At 34.6% G+C, this 14,586-nt stretch overlaps 1 protein-coding gene across 1 annotated transcript in view; it reads right to left on the bottom strand.

Annotated features, from left to right (window-relative positions):
• LOC131544217 (RAS guanyl-releasing protein 2) overlaps window positions 1–11,217 on the bottom strand; it is a 29,504-nt gene extending 18,287 nt beyond the window's left edge. The window contains exon 1 of the mRNA XM_058782268.1: window positions 10,857–11,217. The gene's annotated coding sequence lies outside the window, so the exon portion shown is untranslated. The remainder of the gene's footprint in view (window positions 1–10,856) is intronic.
• Window positions 11,218–14,586: the final 3,369 nt, after the last annotated feature.

Raw genomic sequence — 14,586 nt, 5'->3', positions numbered from 1 at the left:
ATATAAAAACTAAAAAAAGAAAAGAAAAAAAAGCATGTTGCTTTTAAAAGCACATTACATTTTTAGAGCCATTACATTTGTACTTTTCCTGAAAATGGTGTAAAAGTTCATCAAAAAATATGAAATCATCATGAAAAAATGACAAAATTTAAATGTGATTTAAAACCACATTTTAAGTATTTTTCATTTTCTTCACAATTATTTGTTTTCTAAATACAAATGTATGTTTTTTTTTTATGAACTGACAAACTATTTATTTATTACAAACAAACAATAAATAAACAAATACATAAACAAATTAGTTATTTATTTAGTGACAAAGTTAAATATCCTCACTTAGACGTGATGAGGGGTGCTTTTTATTTTATTTACAAACAAAGAGTATCTTTCCGTAATTTTATAGGCTTTATGTTTAAAATCGGACCAAAGGTGTGCGATAACATGAATACACCACAGACAAGACAACCAATAAACACCTCCATTTAAGCTTATCACTCACATGCAAGTTAATTTCATGTAGTTTTTCCTATGCAGTGTTTTTCATTGCAAATGCAAGCCAATTGTCACACTCGACAGCCCTGGATTGTGATGATCAATAGTAGAATAGCTGAATATAAACTGGAATTTCTAACACCTTTTTTGAAAGAAATGCATCAGTTTAGAAAGTTCTGAATAAAACAGCTTCTGAGCTTTTCTAGTTTGTCTCTGATACAATTAAAAGACTCAACATGAGCGTTGCGTGTGTATATGTGTTTGTGCATTGTGTGTGTGTGTGTGCAATTGTCATCTGTAAGCAGCTGTTTTCTGTTGCTTGGTGACAGAACCCCAGAACTATTGATCCTCACAGGGGTTTAATCGAAGTGTGTGTGTGTTTGTCCGGTGTTTTATGGCAGAGGTGTTTTGAATATTTCAGTCTCTCCCGCAGAGTGTGTGTCCTGACAGCTCAGGGCTTGAATGATAATCCTAACCCAAGTCTGACTTCATTCTAGAGAGAAACTAACTTCAGCTATGAAATACATACAGTATCATCTGTGTTTAATTCATTCTCTATCTTTCTCTTATGACTCTGTAAAGTATAGATCTAATCAGACACACAGCACTCAGAGGAGGAGATAACATCATTCACACCGATGCTTTCATTCAGACACATGAGCGTGTAATATTATCAGTCACTGAACTATTAATCTCACTCTCATTATTGGATGTTTCATCTTCGCTGTCAAAGTTAGAACATGGTCTTACTGCAGTGGAAAAGAAAAACAGGGAGAATGAAAAGTGAGAGACACAATATGCTATTTAGAGGAATGGCATCTGTGTTAGAAAAACAAATTCATGACTCCAAACTCTTGAGTTATAGCTGATTTTAAATAAGCATTTTCTGTAAACCCAAGGTTTATGATTAACACTGCAGTCCTTGTGCATAAAAGTGTGAGCAGCCAATCATTTGAAAGAGTCAACATAATTCATTTATTTGTTGAAGATTGTCAAATTTGTATATTTTATTTTTGTATTTATGTATTTTTTTACACATTTTATTTAATTTTGTGTTTTTGTATTTCATTTGAAAGCTCCATACGATTTTTCAAGATATATTTGGTCATGTATAATGCATTAAAGGAACAGTTCACCCAAAAATGTGCTGAAAATGTGCTCCAAGATGTAGATGAGTTTGTTTCTTCATCAGATTTGGAGAAATGTAGCATTGCATCACTTGCTCACCAATGGATCCTCTGCAGTGAATGAGTCTTCCTTCAGCGATAAAGTCCATCTCATGTTGTCTCTCACATCAAAATACACACACATATTTGTTTAGAGCTGTTGTGGACTGTTTTGACTTGTAAAAACTGCTTGATCTGTGCAGATTTCTCTCCTGATTCAGACGACATGACTTTTTCACTGGAGAAAGTAATATTTTGACTCATTTTTGAAGTTAAAAACATCTTGATGATGGATTTCTATCTCACAAACACGCAGCATTTGTCTCCTCAAGATGTTAATTGATGGACTGGAGTGGTGTGGATTACTTGTGGATTTGTTTTTATCAGCTGTTTGGACTCTCATTCTGACGGCACCCATTCATGCTGAGCAAGTGATGTAATGCTACATTTCTCCAAATCTGTTTCCATGAAGAAACAAACTCATCTACATCTTGGATGGCCTGAGGGTGAGTGCATTTTCAGCAAATTTTCATTTTTCAAGGCTTTGAAGACTGACCAAGACGACTAGATTTGTAGAGTTCACTAGATCGTCACATGCTTTTAAAATGACAATGGTGCGCAAGAGAACCACATTAAGAAACAGTATTTTTGCTGATGTTCTCAGCATCACCAATAGCATATAATTATGTAACCTGCAAAGCAATATCTAGAATTCTCTCCAGAGCAAGACATACAAGGGTAATAATTGTATTACATAAGCGATGTCTTTGCTCACAGCTGATTGGTCCAGTTTCTGTTTGTCATCTCTTGTGGAATAAAATCAGCAGGTTAGCTGTGTTGCATTAGTTAAGTAGTGCAATTATACTGAACTATTCATCTGCGTTAAATAATAATAATAAAAGCACAACAACAAAGTACTGTTGTTCTTTAGCCTAACTGTAGTGGTCTGCAATACCTTGATCCATTTTATACAAGAGAAAAACAGATCCTGCTTGGGCTCACTCATTAACTTCTGCGGTCAAGCAATGTTTATCATTTTGTATTTCCTGAGGTTCAGATATGGCCATTTCTATGCTTGGCCACATGATAGCTGCTATATTTTCCTGCATGTTGGTTGCACCACATGACTTTTTCGTTCCACCACAAAACAGCATCTTCCTCTACCCGTGTGTACATTTATCGCAAACTAATCCTGCACAGCTATAATTTTAACATGCACCATCGCCCACTTTGTAGCTTATTTTGGACAACAAACCATTTTTGTTTTTATACGTTATACATCTGAAATGGTAATAAAAGAATATGATGCATCATTCTCAATTACTAATCAATGCAAATATAGGTTTAAAAACGATTATTTTACAATAAACAAGTCACGAGAGCTAAACTGATGGGCTTATCATGTCAAGAATAATACATATACGTGTGCACTATACAGTTCAATGCTAGTGCATTTCCTGTCAGTCTTTCAAGACCTGATTACAGTTACACGTTTCCTTTCCATATTATCATTGTTTTGAACAAAAGTAGATGCATCTGTAAGTGAAAATGTTTGCGGCTGTTTTGAACCACAGCGGAGACCATTATGTTGCAGAAAACTACTTTTTTTGTAATGTGGCAGACTTGTTTGTTCATGTGGATGTGCAGGTGTATTCATTCTCTCTCACTCTCTGTAGTCTTTTTACAGACACAACCTGCCAGTTTAGAGTAGATTTCGCTTGTGCATGTTTGTGAGTGTGTTTGAAAAAAAAAAATATTATTTAATATTAATTTGAATATAATAATAATAATGATGAGTAGCCTTTAATAATGGGAACAGCAGATTTTATTCATTAAGAGCTTATTATAGATAATTGCACTGGAGTCTTGCATTAGCTGTAGAGTTGTTCCAAGCGTGTGTTAGTTTGGACAGAGACAGCTGGTATGCGGGTGGATTCTTGCAGCGCAGAAGATGTAGAGAACTTGGTAAAAAGTGGTCTACTGTGCCAAAAGTGTTCTTGACCCTTACGAGAATTATCTCCATTTTTGCTGTTTTCAAGCGATGTAAGAACACAGGCTTTACGTGGGAAGATAATCACGCAGCAAAGCCGCTTCGCAGAGAGAATTACATGAATTGCTCATTGCAATAAAAAACTCTTGACATTGAAATAAAAACATAAAGCCTGTGATGTAGTGGAGATAGAGATGGTGAATAATGGAAATAATTGTGAACCAGTATCTATTATTATTAACCAGTATCTTCAGGAGAGTTTTTATTTTTCAAAGTTGTAAAAAGAGCAAAGATTATTAGAGTGTTTTACAAGAAAATACTTTTTCTACTATCCTATTAATACTATTATTTATTTTTTTTAGTTAAAGGTTTAATTTTGTGTTGCATTGTTTCTTTTTGCTGTGTTTTGCCAATAAAGTTATTATTATTATTATTATAGCTATCTGTCTTTTTGGTCACTTCCATTTGGCCAAAAATTAAAGTCTAAAAATTTAAGGGAAGTAATTTATTGTATTTATTTATTTTCTTTTTTTGTTTTGATTTATTTGTTTAATTTGTGACTTTGTTTGGTGTTTGTTGTTTCGGTCTTTGTTCATCCCTGAAGTTGTGCTTTCACTTGTGGATCTGTAAATAAAATGGCAAGCAGATTTTTATTGTCCGTTTCCAGTGTATGTTGCAGCTTCACTTTATGGGGTTGTAATATACTGAAATACACTTTGGCCACAAGTGGTCACATGTGACATTGTTTAAGGCCCTCTATGAAACTTGTGGCCCTCTGTGTGCGTGTGTGTGTGTGTGTAACGGGGAGAGGAGGAAAGAAAGAGGGAATGTTCTCCGTTGGTTATTCTATCGCAGTGCAGATGCTTCCTGTTGTGCTGAAAATGGAGCAGTTTGACAGCTTAACAAACGGCGGAAGTTACTGTTTATGTGAGTATTTCACAAAGAATAAATGAGAAAAAGAGATACATTTCATGTGCTAATATTACTTGTTTATTCGTACTTCTGATAGTTTGTCATTTGTCACTGCACACAGCTGTGCTACAAACGCTCACTCAGACAGAACAAGTGCAGTTTTTAGTAAAGTCATGCCAACAAACCACACTAAAACTGAAACCGAGAGTCAGATCTTCTGCTCTTACTTGCCGCTTCACTGAGGTTAATGTAAAATTCTGGTGAACTGAATGAGCAGACAGGAAGACTTGTTTTTCTCTCTGTCCAGCTTCTGTCTTTCAGCAGCAACACAATGCAGCTTTATTAAACCAGAAATGCAAATGACCAGAACTCGCTCTCATCCAAAGCTCACAGAGAGAAACGCTCTTTGTGTGTGTACATCTCTCACTCTTGTCCTAGCAGAAATGAAGTGAAGACATCCCTGAAAAGTTCACACAGTACACTTTCTTAAATTCATGGACTTCCTGTTTACCAGAACTGACAGTAGAAAGGGTCATGCTGTGTTTCCTGTGTTTTTACAACGTTTATGTCAGAGGCCCAGGATCAGAGTCAGACAGTACTATGTACAGCCTTATTTCGTTGAGATTAGACATGCTAAGAGAAATATTTGCATGTCCGTGTGTCTGCGAGTGATATGCATGAAGCTTTCTGTAACAGCATGCAGACTGGTACTGCATCAGTTATTTGCTAATACTGTAGTACGTCTGTGTGTATGTTGCATGCATGCAAACGTCTTGCATAACTGCGTCTTCATGTAGACCTCATTTCCTGAGCACAGTCTTACAAAAGGTGATCCCCATAACAGATGCTTCAGAACAAAACACAAAACTCAGACTGCACTGAGATTTTCACTTCATGCAGCAGTCATGTTTTCCTCATGAGGTTACCAAGCTGTTGTCCTAGCTGCTTGTATCCAATGCTTTTCAAACTATTTGATGCAAACAAGAGTTTAAGAATTACAGATAATAACTTTACAGCAGTATAAATGTTATGTATAAATATTTAGAGGTGGGCTGAAATATTATACACCTTATTTCTGAATGCAAAAGTATGTTATTTCTTGTGAATGTGCGAGAAATCTGATTAATTATATGCACTACAGGTGCCCTTGTAAACAAGAAGTGCGCTTAATTGTACTGAATGTGCAAAAAAGGTCACTTAAATGTACTTAAAGAAAGACACTTTCATGTTTCTTAACACACATAAGTCAGGGACGGATTATGACGAAGTGGTGCCCTGGGCACGGGCCAATTAAAGGCCCCCTCGGTTGAAATTGTGTTCCTTTTTATTCAAAATTTTCCCAAACGTGTGAACTATATCATAAAATATCACTATTCTTAAATATAAGTAAATACAATTTGCACCTTTATAGATCATGCTAGTTGATCTATAATGGGCTATGGTAAAAGTAGCCTAATATTAGTGTAATTTATTAACTAGCCTATGCATAAAACCCATATTTTAACTTGTTCCAAATATGGGTGTCATGTCATAAAATATTTTTAATACGTCTGACTTTGTATTTAACGCAAATTTAATAAAAACATTGTAAGTTGCTAATTATAACACTTCCATTGTACATAAAGAGAGCAAAGAAATGTTTGCATTATCAAAGAACATTTTCATTGACTCCAGTTCAAGCGCTCTCAAAAAACAATATTATAATCACTGAAGCTGTTTACTGTGAAATGTTTCTTACATTCGCATTTCTGCACTGTGTTGTTTTTTAAGAGAGAATTCGCCAGAGCAGTGCACACTGTAAAAAAAAAAAAAAGTTGAGCGAACTTAAAAAAACATTTTTTACCAGCTTCAGCAGATTTTTGAGTTTGCTCAACTTGTTTTTGTGGGAGATTCTCAAATTTTTGTTGTATAAACTTAAAACAACAAGTTGAGAAAACTCAAAAATCTGCTGAAGTTTGTTTCCTTAAAATTTTAAGTTGGCTCAACTATTTTTTTTTACAGTGAACAAAACATTTCAGCGATGACTCATCATAATGCCTCTGATTGGCCATTGCATTCATAAGCTCAACAGACTCGTCTGTGATTGGTTATAATGCGCAGCGCTGTCAAAACCCATCTGGCTCAGCACCAGCCAAAGCCTGAACGCAGATGACTTTTACCATCTGTCTAGGGACTGCAAGTGAAAAACAGCCTTCTGGCTAACTCTGGCATATTGACAGAAATGTTTATTAATATGCATTGTCCCTGTAATAAATAAATAAATAAATAAATAAATTAAATAAGATTTGAATTTGGCAGATGATGTTGCGTCACACTGAAATATCAAACCACACCAGTGTGATTGCATCAAATATATATATATATATATATATATATATATAGAGCCTTTTTTTGTCTTCAAAATCTACTTGGCTTGAAAATCTGAGAGGGTACAGTAAAACAGGGGGTACACTAAAGAAAAGTTCCTGACAGTGACAGTAAATGGCAAGAGAATCATCTTGGAGCTCAAATAAAAACAGACAATAGGAACCGTTCTTAATGACTGTGTCATTTCATTATTTATTTTTTTTAACACCATTTATGATATTTTCTCACATACATGCATTAGTAGGGATGCAGCGATTAACCAGTTTCACGATTAAGCGCGCTTTAAAGAAATGTAAATAATGTAGCCTACAAACTGAAAACATTCAATACTTTTGTGATCTGTTTCCATTTCTTATTTTCAAAAGAGAAATACTGTCATGGATGTTTTCAGAGCAGCGGTCACCTTTTTTCATTCTAATGGGAGAGATGGACTTTTGTTTGTCTTTTGTTTATTATTATTTTGTGCTGTATTGTTGGTTACGGTGTTATTTCTGTTTCAAAAGCTAGCAATAAATAACACTTTAACATCTAAAGAGTGTTCATGTGATTTTATACATTAGTAATGTTGGGAAATTAATAAATGCATAATAATCGTCATAATCATAAAACCGTGATTATTCCTCAGACAATAATCGTACCAGCAAAATCTATAATCGTTGCATCCCTAAGACTTTCTTTGACGGGGGAAGGGCATGGCCTCAAAATTAAAGGTGAATGATGCAACAAGCCAGCAGGGTTCACTCATAATTCATTACATAAATAATGAACAGTTGATTTTGCTGAAAAACATAATACATGGAGCAGTTTTGACACTATACTGATTGCTTATGTTGCGCAGTGATACACAGAACTGTTGGTTGAAGCGGTCATAGCTGTGCTTTACCGTGAATAAAACACAGCTGCTGACCAATCAGAATCAAGTACTGGACCTAACCATTTTATAATCGATATTACATCTACAGTAAACTGTATTTTACATGTACTACACTGCAACTTCATATTTACAAATGTGTAATTACAAATATATTAAAGTTTCAATAATATAAATGACATTAAAGTATATTTTAGTTTATTATAAATGCTTGTCAGTACACTCAGCAGTACTTTAACCATATTTCAAAGACAATAGCAGTAATTATGAAATTACATATAAAAATAAGTAAAGTCATATGTAAGTAAAAAAAATCACTCTTAACGTTCAACTATTTGCATTTACTATAAATTTAAACTATAATACATTTTCATTTAATCGCAATTAATATGCAGTTAAGCGTCTGAAAATATTACATTGCATTTGCACTTAAGTATATCTTATTTTAAAGTACAATATTTCTATAAACATAACAATTATTAGAAAGTGTGTTAAAGTAAACCTCTTTTTAGCAAAAAAAAAAAGTGCAGTAAACAGTAAAACTATTTGCATTGCAAACCAGTGGGTGTGTGTGTGTGTGTGTGTGTGTGTGTGTGTGTGTGTGTGTGTGTGTGTGTGTATGTGTGTGTGTTGTGGAAATCGTCCATTCTATATGAAGAAAATGTGACAGACCCCTGACAGAAGAGGACGAGGTTTCATCAAAAACAGTCTACAGTCTTTCAAGTCGTCTAGTGAGACACTGCTTTAATTGTGCTAGAATCGCAGTTGACCCACACTGCCTTGAACCAATAAAAAAGAGTGACCCTGACAGACTGGAAATTCGCAGACAACTTTTTCTAGTGAAACATAACACGATTTCATCAGTCTTCCTGATGAGTCACGTCTTGAAATCCTCCTCTCTGCATATCTTTCTTCTAAAAAAAGCTCTGCGGCATTGCTTTTTTGGATCTTGAGCTTAATCCAGCTTTCACCTCCAATATGCTGCTGTCTTCTGAATCAGACTCTTACTGTAGTCTGACAGAGACAAATAAATATATGTGTGTGTTTATCAATAGCAGGTTCATTTATATTGCATATTCCATGCCCAACAAAATCATTTTGTTACAAAACCATTCCTTTTAAGTCTTTATTAGTGAACTTCATTTTCTCACACTGTCTCTGCATCTCTTTGCTTTTTGATCTATTTGCTTCTCCGTGTCTAGGCTGTGGGATTGATTTTCCCCAGGTCAGTATTTTATTTCTCTGTAGCTAAATTATCCTTGTTTATTGCTCTGTTTAGAGCTAATAACTCATCAGTCTGCCAGTGAGGCTGCTTTAGATGATTATTCCAGCTCAGGCTTATTGGAAAAACGTGCCTGTGCTAACATTTCTGCAAAATGATTGCTTCCTAATTGCTTCTAGCATGTTTCAGAACACGTTCAAAGTGAAATGTCTATTGGGTGGCACCAAAAGCGCATTCAGTTTTATCCAAAACAGATGAACGTGAATATAGCAAAGTTTTATATCACTGGTTGTTGTACGTATTGTGGCAGTTCAGAAATGAAATGTCCAGTGAATGCAGCTAAAAGGTTAATGCTCTATAATCTTTTTTCAAATAATGAACACGTTTAAAAATAAAGGTGCTTCATGATTCCATAGAAGAACCAAAAGTTCTTTGTGGCGAAAGAAGGTTCTTCAGATTATAAAAAGGTAAGAAAGACACAGTTCTTTAAAGAACCTTTGACTCAATGGTTCTTTGTGGAACCAAAAATGGTTCTCCTATGGCATCGCTGTGAGTTTACCTACACTAAACCTGCCATAAACCTGACAATAGCGTTAACAAGAGCAAGCCTGAGATAAAAAAACACATTTGCTCAAGCAAACATGCCATTCCAGCTTGCTTCTACAAGTCACTGAAATGTGTTTTTGTGACTCATGTTTTGCGGGAACATGTGCAACACCGTACCGGGTGCGCTACCAAGCAAGTTTACTACACCAGACATATGGAGCTGGTTATGTGACACACACAAACATCACAATGCATTAGTTTACAAATCATGTGCAATGGTGACAGTGTTTTGAGGTCATAAACAGGGTGTGAATTATGGGGCTGGGGGGGGTTACACGTTTACTTACTTGTAAATAAACATGAAGATACATTTCTATAGTTCTGACTGATTTTAAATTGTAATTTGGCTGCCTCTGAAATAGGTCAATATCACCTGACTAGTAAACACATTGCTCAATTAAAGACAAGCATTTACAGAATGAATGATAAAGTTTGACCTCTTTAACTTAAAGCTGTTAATCTGAATGTACGAAGCAAACTGCTGAAATACCCACAATGCTAAAATAAGAGTGTGTGGCTTATCTGTTAATCAGATGTGCATGAATGGCAACAGCACGCTCCCGGCGAGTTTTCTTTCAGAATCATCATTGATCTATATCAACCCCCTGATGGACACTGTGTAATCCACACTAACATAGTATCTAAATAGGCTACATAACATAGACTTGACAGGAAAACAACTGTATGGTTAATGCTTAAATTGCTAGTTCACATAAAATAAATAAAATAATAATAAAAAAAAGTTTTTATCATCGTTTATTCACCTTTCCAAACCTGTGTGGATTTCTTTCTTTCTTCTGCAGAAAGAAAAAGATGTTTTGGACCCCATTGACTTTCATTGTATGAGAGAAGATGTTCCATAGAAGAAAAAGCATGCTTGTTTGAAATAATATGAAGGTGTGTAAATGATGACTGGATTTTTTTTGGGAGGGTGAACATTCCATTAAGATCAAAACAGCTTAGAGAAGCTTTCAAACGCGATTTGTCAGAATCGCACCACGCTGGGTGTAAAGAAGAGGCGAGCTTACGGAAAATACACAAACACACACTAACAGAAGTGTCAGTATGCAACTAAAATAACCTCATAGCGTGAGAGGAGCCTCTCTCTCTCTCTTTCTCTCGGAGATAAACGCGCCTCTGTGCATGTATATCTGATTCTGCATAATGCGCAATAACAGAAATGAGTTCAGACCCCCAAAACAACCACTCAGACTGATAGTGCTCGCTCACCTCGATGATTCAGATCTGGATCAGCAGCACATCTGTCCACATCGCTCGCGTCTTTGAAAGTTTGGAGATCCGAACGCAGCGCTCAGTAAATGATCACGCATGTGAATGTTTTCACTGTTTGATGAACACTAACGGCGTCCTATGCGTACTGCTCTTCATCACTCTGTGCCACAACAAGTGTCTTCCTCTTCGATCCCTCAGGGCTGGAGAATTGAAAGGCGTGTGAAGCAATCTCTCTCCTGATTCTGGAGCTGGAGGCGTGTGAAGGCGGTCCATTAGCCGCACTAGAGGGCGAGATCGACATGCTCCGCATAAAGGCGGCGACCCGCCAGCACACTTCGATTGGTCTGACTGTCTCACCTGTTGACTGTTTTTGATGAAATCTCGCCCTCTCCTGTCGGGTTTGTCACACACACCGATGAAGAACGACTGAGGGGTGACGGTAGCTTAAATTATTGTTCTCTCTTTATGCCGGTTTCATGACGAAAAAGTGAAAAAGTTTACAGCATTACAAGATATCATATTTACACTACCAGTCAAATGTTTATGAACAGTAAGATTTTTAATGTGTTTTAATAAGTCTCTTCTGCTCACCAAGCCTGCATTTATTTGATCCAAAGTACAGCAAAAACAGTAATATTGTGAAATATTTTTACTATTTAAAATATTAAATATTAAGTGTTCTATTTGAATATATTTTAAAATGTAATTTATTCATGTGATTGCAAAGCTGAATGTTTAGCATCATTATACAGTCGCATGATCCTAATATTATGATTTGCTGCTAAAAAAAAACATTTATTTATTTATTTATTATTATTATTATTATGTTGAAAACAGCCGAGTATAATTTTTTTAAGGTTTCTTTGATCAATAGAAAGTTCAGAAGAACAGCATTTATCTGAAATAGAAATATTTTGTAACATTATAAATGTCTTTTTCATCACTTTTGATCAATTTAAAGCTTTTAAAATAAAAATATACTGACTCCAAGCTTTTGAAAGGTATAGTGTATAATGCTACAAAAGCTTTTTTATTTCAGATAAATGCTGATCTTTGGAGGGGGTAGGGTGGTACTCAACTGTTTTAAATATTGATAATAATAATAATTATTATAATAATACATTTTGCTTTTGCTGTATTTTGGATCAAATATATGCAGGCTTGGTTAGCGGAAGAAACTTAAAAAAAAAAACATTAAAACTCTTACCGTTAAAATCTTTTGACTGGTAGTGTACCTGTCCATAAACCTGGCCAACACATAAGGACAAAATGCCACCAATAAGGCAAATAACATGATACTAAAATAATGCAATAAAGATGTATATTTAAAAATCTATAAGATAAGAATAGACAAAAAAATATTTTTAAAAATCTGGGAATGTCCTTTTATTGCTATCTTTACTGTAAAATGTCAATAAACTAAGACTAAAATGCTAGAGTAAAAACTGTTAATTGGTTAACTGTACAATTAATTACCTTACCATATCATATCATACCAATGTCCAATTTGTGTTTTTGCAAGTAAAGAAATATTAATTATCATATATTTTATGGTGAAAAGCAATAAAAGGACATTGCCAGATTTTTATATATATATTTAAATATTTTTAACATAATAGTATATTGATAAAAGTGTAATTTGTGGACAGCAGACAAAACCAAATCAGCTGCATCCACTTTTAAGAATGATCTGATCTTACACTTTAGTGGAGTTTTTTAACCACAAAAATGCCTCAGCGCTCTCTGTGCTTTGGCTGACGCAGCTGTTAATCCCTCTAATGCAAGAAAGACCTGCTCAATCTTGTCTTACTTGGTCCATCATGTCTTAAAGTATGCCTATAGCAGGAAAAGCACAAAAAGGACAGATGCAGTGTATAATTTGTTTTGAAGGATCTAATTGCTGAGAGCTGAATGAGTTTCGATGGCAACCTGTGTATGCAGCTACAACAAGTCAGCAAACATCAGATTGGTGTCATGCTTTTAGCAGTGTTTTTAGTTTAAATACAGAAAAATAAAATAAAATCATATAAGATTTCATTAGGCTTTCCCCCCAGTTACTTCATAATGGATAATGGCCCTTTTTCTCAAAATGTTTAGAAAATGTTTTTTTTTTTTTTTTGAATACACTACTTATATTGCTAACCTTTTGTTGTTGTTGTTGTTGTTTTTGGCTTTTTTTTCTTTTTTTTCTTTTCTTTGGTGATTAATGCTGTGCAGTTAGCATGGTTTGACAATACAGGGTTCTTACATTTGTCTTTCCTAACATACTTTAAGCAACCAGTCACTTATAAAAATGAGTATTCACTTTTGGAAGCTATTAAAATCAGCTTCTGTAGCTTGCAGAATGACCAAGAAGATATTTGTCACTGCAAACATAACTGAACATTAAACATTAACCCGGTATTTCCCTTTACTCAAAAAACACAAAATAACACTTCATTTCAACATTTACTCTCCTGATCCAGCTCTAAGCATGTTAGGAACTAAAAATCCACCGCCCCGTTTCAGTTACTGCTCAAATTGGTAGCTCCAACTCAAAATTAAATTATGCAAGGACACCAGACCTCTGCCAAAAGGTGCGTCTGCATGAGTTCAGCAAATTGCAAAACTTAAGGCAGTTAATCATAAGCTCTCACTGTAAAAAAAAAGATCTTTGCTGCTTGTTAAATTTACTTAAGTATGAGTTAAAGCAACACAGTTACTGAACATTTGATCTCTGCTTAATTTATTTGTGTTTAATCTATTAATAAAAAAATAAAAAAAGTTTTATCATCATTTATTCACCTTTCCAAACCTGCAGAAAGAAAAAAGATGTTTTGGACCCCATTGACTTTTATTGTATGAGAGACGATGTTCCATAGAAGAAAAAAGCATACTTGTTTGAAATAATATGAAGGTGAGTAAATGATGACTGGATTTTTGGGAGGGTGAACATTCCTTTAAGATCAAAACAGCTTAGAGAAGCTTTCAAAATGATTTGTCAGCATCGCACCACGCTGGGTGTAAAGAAGAGGCGAGCTTACACTGAAAAAAATAAGAAGTTAAATTTACTTAATTTTTATTTTCCAAGTTTTCGCGCGCATATTTTTCAAGTAAAATTTAAATACAGAATTAAGTCAAATTTACTTAACTAAGTTATCTAAAATTAGTAAAGGAAATAAGTAAATTTCACGTGGCCAGGTAGAATTTGATGAGTAATTTCTACTTAATTATTTTAAGTTTACCCTACAATACTCAAGTATATTTCACTCAGTCACGGTTTGTAAACTTTACTTAAACAACATAGCACTGAAAAAAAAAAATGTAAGCAATGACTGCTCGTTATTCATTTTAAGGTAATATGTTGACTCAATATAGGTATTAACTGAATGAACACAGAGACCTGAATACTTGGCACATGATACACAATGACGATGATAATCAGCGAATAGTGTTTGAGTATGAATAGGTCATTTTGAGTAAAAAATGAACTCCAGATGTCACAAAACAGCAAGTTACTAAACCTAACAACAAAAGCAACCACAAAACAGTGTAAATACATCTCGAAAACAGCAACAACAAAAAAAAATTACCCTATTAATTATTCTTGCCCAAGTGCATGATGGGAACAACGGGATCATGACGTTGATATTTACTTAAACAATATTTGTAAAAATAACAAACAATTCACACTTCAAATTCTACGAGCTTAAATTGAGTACTAATATATTAACAGAAGTTTACAACA

The sequence above is a fragment of the Onychostoma macrolepis genome, chromosome 07 (assembly GCF_012432095.1).
Source record: "Onychostoma macrolepis isolate SWU-2019 chromosome 07, ASM1243209v1, whole genome shotgun sequence".
NCBI lineage: Eukaryota > Metazoa > Chordata > Actinopteri > Cypriniformes > Cyprinidae > Onychostoma > Onychostoma macrolepis.
This window is presented reverse-complemented; position numbering and strand designations above follow the sequence as displayed.